At 45.1% G+C, this 7530-nt stretch overlaps 1 protein-coding gene across 3 annotated transcripts in view; it reads left to right on the top strand.

Annotated features, from left to right (window-relative positions):
• The first annotated feature begins 222 nt into the window (after positions 1–222).
• Positions 223–7530, top strand: part of LOC144689134 (tyrosine-protein kinase HCK-like) — a 33892-nt gene continuing 26584 nt past the window's right edge. For 2 of the 3 annotated variants that reach the window (XM_078556273.1, XM_078556271.1), the window contains exon 1: positions 223–375. The gene's annotated coding sequence lies outside the window, so the exon portion shown is untranslated. Of the gene's footprint in view, positions 376–463; positions 556–7530 lie in introns of those variants that run through there. The other variant, XM_078556272.1, reaches the window with a different exon arrangement.

Raw genomic sequence — 7530 nt, 5'->3', positions numbered from 1 at the left:
CTTCTAAGAATCTTGAGTAATGGAACTGTCTGAGTGGAGATCACACACCAAGTCTGGTTTCTTTTAGATGGTGCCCTGCTGGGTTAAGGGATGAAAAATGGACCCCTGCTTCAAGAAACTTCTGCTAGCTTCCCTACCCGTGTGAGCGCTTGCTAAATTCAGAAACACACCTTCTGAAATTTGTCACATTCTTCCACCTAAACTAAGTACTAGTGCCCTTTGCACTTTCTGTATGTTGATAAGATAGGTTTAGTTCTAGCCATTACTCGAATGTGACTGTGTGAGCTGTTTGTGTCAAGATTAGGGCTAGTTCTGGCACTTATTCACAGGAACATCTGAGACTGTACTGGATCCCATTCCAGGAGCAAAGCAACAGTGAGTTTACAGTGATATTCAGTCCTTTAAATTCTGTTTGGTTTGATTCAGTGACTCGAGAATATCCAGTGGAGATTGTATCAGATCTGGAATCAAAGAACTCATTGCTTACTTGGGTTTAGAAAAAGGTGTAAAAATGGGAGAATTCTGCCCCACTGCAGTGGGACCGGGAAGTAACAGGTTAAAATTATTTATTCCAAATGTTATTGCAATCCCATTGTCTTGTTTAATCATCCATGTAGCCCTCTTTCTGAACAATTAATCTTCAAACACTCCCCGAAACCATTTTAGTTTCATAATTGCTTTGACATGCAGGCACAATGCCAAAAGAAATCTGCTTCTGGAAAGATGTAATGAGTTTGTGTAAATACTGCAGCAGTTCCAGCTTGCATTTATAAGAATCTCTAATGCAGATAAAACCTCCTCTACAGAGCTATACTCAAACAAAGCACAACCTTGAAACGAGATTTTGCGGAGAAGCTTAGGACTGCAATGTTGTCAAAGATACAGCCGTTCTGATTGAGAGGCTTTTCCTGTCCAATACTCATTGCACTCCCACTGAACCTGTACTCCCTCCCACCACAGCTGCTGTCCAACATTCTTCCCTCCAGTCGCTTCTCACAGCGTGTTTCTCCACTGATACTTACCCAGGCTGGCTCCAAGCCACCCCACTGCCAACTGACCTCCCTCTCTCTTCCTGCCACTCTTTCCTGTCTCTCTCCCTGTGCTCCTATTCCTCCCTCTCTGCCTCACCCTCCCTTCCCCTCCTCATTCACCCTGCCTACCTTCCTCCCTCACCCTCCCTCTCCTCCTCCCACCCCTCCTCTCTCTCCATCCTGGAAAATGTTGGGTGTCTTTTAGAGATTTGACTGGAGGCAAATATGCTTTTTCAAAGTGACCTTTATTTACATACTCAACAATGTGCAGGATTGTAGAGCGTTGGGACAGAGCCACTGCTCCTCTCTCAGAATCTCCTCATTGTCTTTTTGTATGACATCATTATTACTTGGTTCCTTACACACACTTAGTAGTTTTTATTAGAATAGTGTTAGAGTTAACCCTTTACATCACTCCCCAAGTCTTTATCTCGACATGCTATGTACGTATCCTTCTACACCTTACCCCCCAAACTCTGTTTTTAGAGGGATAATCTTTGTGATGATTTCACCAATTTCCCTGAATGTATATGGAGTTCTTTTTGAGGTTGTTGAGGATCTGTTGCTCCAAACTCATTCTCTGAGGATCATTACTTCTTGTTTCCCTCATTATTGGTTCTATAGTCATGGTTTCCTCCTGTGGATTAGTGTGTGCAACCCATTCAGATAATGGCTTCTTGTTCATCGAAATAGGCGTTCCTATTTCTTAGGATGATACCTGTTTTTGTCTGGACAAGATATGATCTTGGTAGTTGCAACCTCTCCATTACAGCATCTTTGCGGGGAGGTGATGGTGTAGTGGTATTGTCGCTGGACCTGGGTCCCCACAGTAATGCTCTGGGGACCAGGGTTCGAATCCCACCACTGCCCTCCCTCAGCTGATGAATCAGTGCTCCTCCATGTTGAACATCACTTGAGGAAGCACTAAGGGTGGCAAGGGTGCAGAATGTTCTCTGGGTGGGGGACTTCAATGTCCATCACCAAGAGTGACTCGGTAGCACCACTACTGACCGAGCTGGCTGAGTCCTGAAGGACATAGCTGCTAGACTGGGCCTGTGGCAGGTGGTGAGGGAACCAGCAAGAGGGAAAAACATACTTGACCTCATCCTCACCAACCTGCCTGCCTGCCACAGATGTATCTGTCCATGACAGTTTCAGTAGGACACTGCACAGTTGTTATGGAGACAAAGTCCCGTCTTCACATTGAGGATGCCCTTCATTGTGTTGTGTGGCACTACCACTGTGCTAAATGGGATAGATTTCGAACAGTTCTAGCAACTCAAGACTGGGCATCCATGAGGTGCTGTGGGCCATCAGCAGCAGAATTGTACCTAACTACAATCTGTAACCTCATGGCCCGGCATATCCCCACCACTACTATTACCATCAAGCCAGGGGATCAACTCTGGTTCAATGAAGAGTGCAGGAGGGCATGCCAGGAGCACCAGGCATATCTAAAAATGAGGTGTCAACATGGTAAAGCTATAACACTTGTGTGCCAAACAGCAAAAGCAGCAAGTGATAGACAGAGCTAAGCGATCCCACAACCAATGGATCAGATATAAGCTCTGCAGTCCTGCCACATCTAGATCTGAACGGTGGTGGACAATTAAGCAACTCACTGGAGGAGGCGGCTCTACAAATATCCCCATCCTCAATGATGGGGGAGCCCAGCGCATCAGTGCAAAAGATAAGGCTGAAGCATTTGCTACAATCTTCTGCCAGAAGTGCCATGTGGTTGATCCAACTCAGCCTCCTCCAGAGGTCCCCAGCATCACAGATGCCAGTCTCCAGCTGATTTGATTCACTCCACGTGATATCAAGAAATGGCTGAAGGCACTGGATACTGCAAAGGCTATGGGCCCTGACAATATTCCGGCAATAGTACCGAAGACCTGTGCTCCAGAACTTGTTGCGTCCCTAGCCAAGCTGTTCCAGTTCAGCTACAACACTGGCAGCTACCCGGCTATGTGGAAAATTGCCCAGATATGTCCTGTACACAAAAATCAGGACAAATCCAACCTGGCCAATTACCGCCCCATCAGTCTACTCTTGATCATCAATAAAGTAATGGAAGGGGTCATCAACAGTGCTATCAAGCGGCACTTGCTTAGCAATAACCTGCTCAGTGATGCCTAGTTTGGGTTCTGCCAGGGTCACTCAGCTCCTGACCTCATTACAGCCTTGGTTCAAACATGGACAAAAGAGCTGAACTCCCAAGGTGAGGTGAGAGTGACTGCCCTTGACACTAAAGCCGCATTTGATCAAGTGTGGCATCAAGGAGCGCTAGCAAAACTAGAGTCAATGGGAATCAGGGGGAAAACTCTCCGCTGGTTGGAGCCATACCTAGCACAAAGTAAGATGGTTGTGGTTGTTGGAAGTCAGTCACCTCAGCTCCAGGACATCACTGCAGGAGATCCCCAGGCTAGTGTCCTCGGCCCAACCATCATCAGCTGCTTCATCAATGACCTTCCTTTCATCATAAGGCCAGAAGTGGGGATATTCGTTGATGCTTGCACAATGTTCAGCACCATTCGTAACTCCTGTTATGACACAGCAGATGATGTGTGCCAAGCAGATCAAATCCATGAAGGAAACTTGATCGTGCTATCACAACAGTTTTGCAATTTGTATTTATTTCAAGATGCATGCCCTGAATTCAGAAGTATTAAGTCCACCAAGACTTAAGATTTGTTATAAAACCAAAATTAAAATATTTATCAACAGAGGAGAAGATTTCAAGCACATATATAGAACTACAAATTACTACTATAACAACTCCTAAACCCCCTAATTAACCTGGCTCCCAGTTACACCACGTTTAAGGCAACGGTCCAAAAATAGATTTTAGATTTTAAACAGATCCAGCAAATTAACATAATACCCTGAGCAGTGGAATTCAAAATGGTTCTCTCCAGCTTCAGTTTCTATAGGCAGCAGGTTTATGCATACATGGTGGAGGCTTTTCACACTTCTGTTAGGTCTTACAATGCCTTCCCCTGACACATAGCCTCATTCCCCTTTATATATGTTTATCCCTTTTTAATATGTAAATTCCCTTGTTTCCATATGTCTTTGAAACTTTACCTTTCTTATAATATAAACCTTTTCATGTTACTACTACTCTCATTAACCTCTTTGAAATTGAAATCCTCCTTCGTCTATCTAAAAATAAAAATCCCCTTTACACCTTACATGTTAAAACCCCAACCATGTTTACTAATTAGCATATTAAAGACACTGCTACACCTTCTTTTGATAACTTCAATTTGCAGTCTGCTTGGCTGCAAAATGTAATTAAATCACACAGAAAAACGCAACACCCATAAACCTACTTTACAATAAACCAGAAAAATATTTTGATAATTATTATACTCTCATGACATTCATCAGATACTGAAGCAGACAACGTCCAGCAAGACCTGGACAATATCCAGGCTTGGGCTGACAAGTGGCAAGTAACATTCGCACCACACAAGAGTCAGGCAATGACCATCTCCAACAAGAGAGGATCTAACCATTGCCCCTTGATGTTCAATGGCATTACCGTCACTGAATCCCCCACTATCAACATCCTGTAACATTGACCAGAAACTGAACTGCACGAGCCATATAAATACTGTGGCTACAAGAGCAGGTCAGAGGCTAGGAATCCTGCGATGAGTAACTCACCTCCTGACTCCCCAAAGTCTGTCCACCATCTACAAGGCACAAGTCAGGAGTGTGATGGAATACTCCCCACTTGCCTGGATGAGTGCAGCTCCCAAGAAGCTTGACATCATCCAGCACAAAGCTGCCTACTTGTATGGCACCTCATCCACAAACATTCACTCCTCCACTTCCAACGCACAGTAGCAGCAGTGTGTACCATTTACAAGATACACTGCAAGAATTCACCAAGGTTCCTTAGACAGCACCTTCCAAAAGGCAGCAGACACATGGGAACACCACCAACTGCAAGTTCCCCTCCAAGTCACTCACCATCCTGATTGGAAATATTATCACCGTTCCTTCACTGTCACTGGGTCAATATCCTGGAACTCCCTCCCTAACAGCACTGTGGGTGTACCTACACCACATGGACTGCAGCGGTTCAAGAAGGTAGCTCACTACCACCTTCTCAAGGGCAACTAGGGATGGGCAATAAATGCTGGACCAGCCAGTGAAGCCCACATCCCGTGAATGAATAAAAAAACCTCTACGACACATCAGGGAGGGGGAGAGTTACCTGGACACTTTTTCTGTAGACAGTCACACCCCTTAGATTAATTACTTCAAATTTGGACCATGGTCAGGGATAGGAGGGTATGACTGCGAGTGAAGCAGGTATGGGGGTCCAGAATTTAGCTTTGGAGGAGCCTCAGCCAATCCTCTTGTCCCTCCTTGTCTAGAACTCTGTGAAGGCTAGATCACTGGAAGTATTTAAAGAGGAGGTAGATAGATTTTAGAAATATCAGGGAGTTGAGGGCTATGAGGAGCTGACATGAAAGAGGAGTTGAAGCCTGGGGCAGATCAGCCATGATCTTATTGAATGGCGGGGCAGGCTTGAGGGGCTGAACGGCCTACCTCTGCTCCTATTTCTTATGTTATCATCACTGGTCCCAAATCCACACCATTTCTCCCTTTCGAGAGTGGGCAGGTCCTGGGCCCTGTGTCGTTGGTTGAAACTGCGAGCTTGGCCTGGTCTATAACATTATTCCTTCTGTTGGACACGGTCGTGGTCCTCTACTGTGATGTTTAGCGTTAATGTGTGAGGAAGGAAAGGAAGCTGGGTTCTTCACCTGCAGCACATCAAAAGTTCACATGGGACAAGGCCATTCTGCAATGGTGTAGAGCAATAGCTGAGCAAGGTTAACTCAAAATCTTTGTTTTTCTGAGGAGGTCTTTAATGGTATGTACCCCTCTCTCAGCCCCCGTTAAACAGAGGGTGCCTCGGCGAACTTGTGACGTGGAAAAATCTGTATGACACTGCAAAAGATTGGAAACATTCGTTGGCAAACTGTGGCCCATTGTCAGAGATGACAATGCCCGGAATGTCATGTGTGGAAAATATCCTCTTCAGAGAAGCTATAACAGCTTCAGAGGTGAGACCATGTAGCTTTTGATCCTCAGTTCAGTGTGAATAATAATCCACGCTGATGAGAATTTTGAATTTGAATAGGTCCATTCAAAGGTGTTCCCAAGACCTGGGTGGAGAAGTGGAGGGCAAAAGTGGCTCTTTCTGCTCCTGTCTGTGAATGGCACAGGCTACGTGGTTGGAGACCATGTCTTTGAGACCTGGTCGTCATCTGGATTGTTGCACCCTGGCCCAACATTTGGTAATATCAGGATGCCCTTGATGAATCTTCTGGAGGACCTGCAGGTGGAGACCTCGTGGGACCATGAACCGCTGATCATAGACCAAGAGGTCATCAATGATGCTGATGTGGTGACATTGTTCAAAGTTCTACTTCAAGATGGGGTTACTGGGAGCATGCTCTGGCCATCCATCAAGGCAGGATGTGCAAATCTGGACACATTCCTCATCTCGCATTTGAGCCTCCTGAAATTCTTGAAACTTGTGTGCTGTTGCTGACAAATGTCAAGTGGTTAAGGCTGTGAAGTTCTCGACTTCCTCGATGAAATTTTTATCTCCTTGTTCTGGGTAGTTAACGTTTTCAACTTTAAGGATTAGGTTCAGACCTATACAGGCTTTCCTGTTTAATAAGGAGCACCTTCCAAACCTACGACCAGCAAAAGCCACAATCCCGTGAATGAATAAAAAAAAATTCCTGTCAAACCTTCTACAATCTGGAGAAGATTTGACATTGAGCAAGGCAGGTACAACTGGCTAGGCAGGCCAAAGTGCGAAAGTAAAACTACACGCTCGTAAGGGGTGAAGGAGAAATCCTGTGGGCAAAGCCGTTTGAAACAATTCTGTTCATTGAGTGTAAAACTGAGAGCGCACTGCGGCAGTAACCAGGGATGCACGCTGAATGAACACCACACGCCATTTTCAATGCCCCCACTGTGGTGGTAAGAAGGTCCACAGGCGTGAAGAATGTTGCCCCGAAACTGCAGAAGGTCACGGACGCAGCCAAGACACTCATTTTAAAACAATCTGTCATTCAAAAAAAAACCTGTGTTTGCAAAGCGAGAAGAAAAATCTTTTAAAGGAAACTCTATACAAGTAGTACAGGAACCAGACAGCCAGGGTATCACTTTTCTCAGTTGAATCAAAGAGAACAATCCTAGGGTACTCGCATTGACAGGGCATCATGCAGAATTTAAATTGGATCCAGGAGCTGGAGTTCTCTGTCCTGTCTGATGGAGCTAAGTGGCTCCAAAAGGTTACTGCAACCTTTATAAATCCAACTCCAATGTCCAGGAGGAATCGAGCTAAAAAATCAAAAGTCAGCTTGATGCAACATTAAGGCACAAAGACAAAATAATCTCTGAGACTCTGTATGTCATTCAGAACCCGGAATTTTCTTTTATTCATTCACAGGATGTGGGCGTC

Source organism: Cetorhinus maximus, chromosome 13 (genome assembly GCF_964194155.1).
Source record: "Cetorhinus maximus chromosome 13, sCetMax3.hap1.1, whole genome shotgun sequence".
Classification (NCBI taxonomy): Eukaryota; Metazoa; Chordata; class Chondrichthyes; order Lamniformes; family Cetorhinidae; genus Cetorhinus; species Cetorhinus maximus.
Note: the sequence above shows the minus strand (reverse complement) of the source record. Positions and strands in the feature narration are given on the sequence as shown.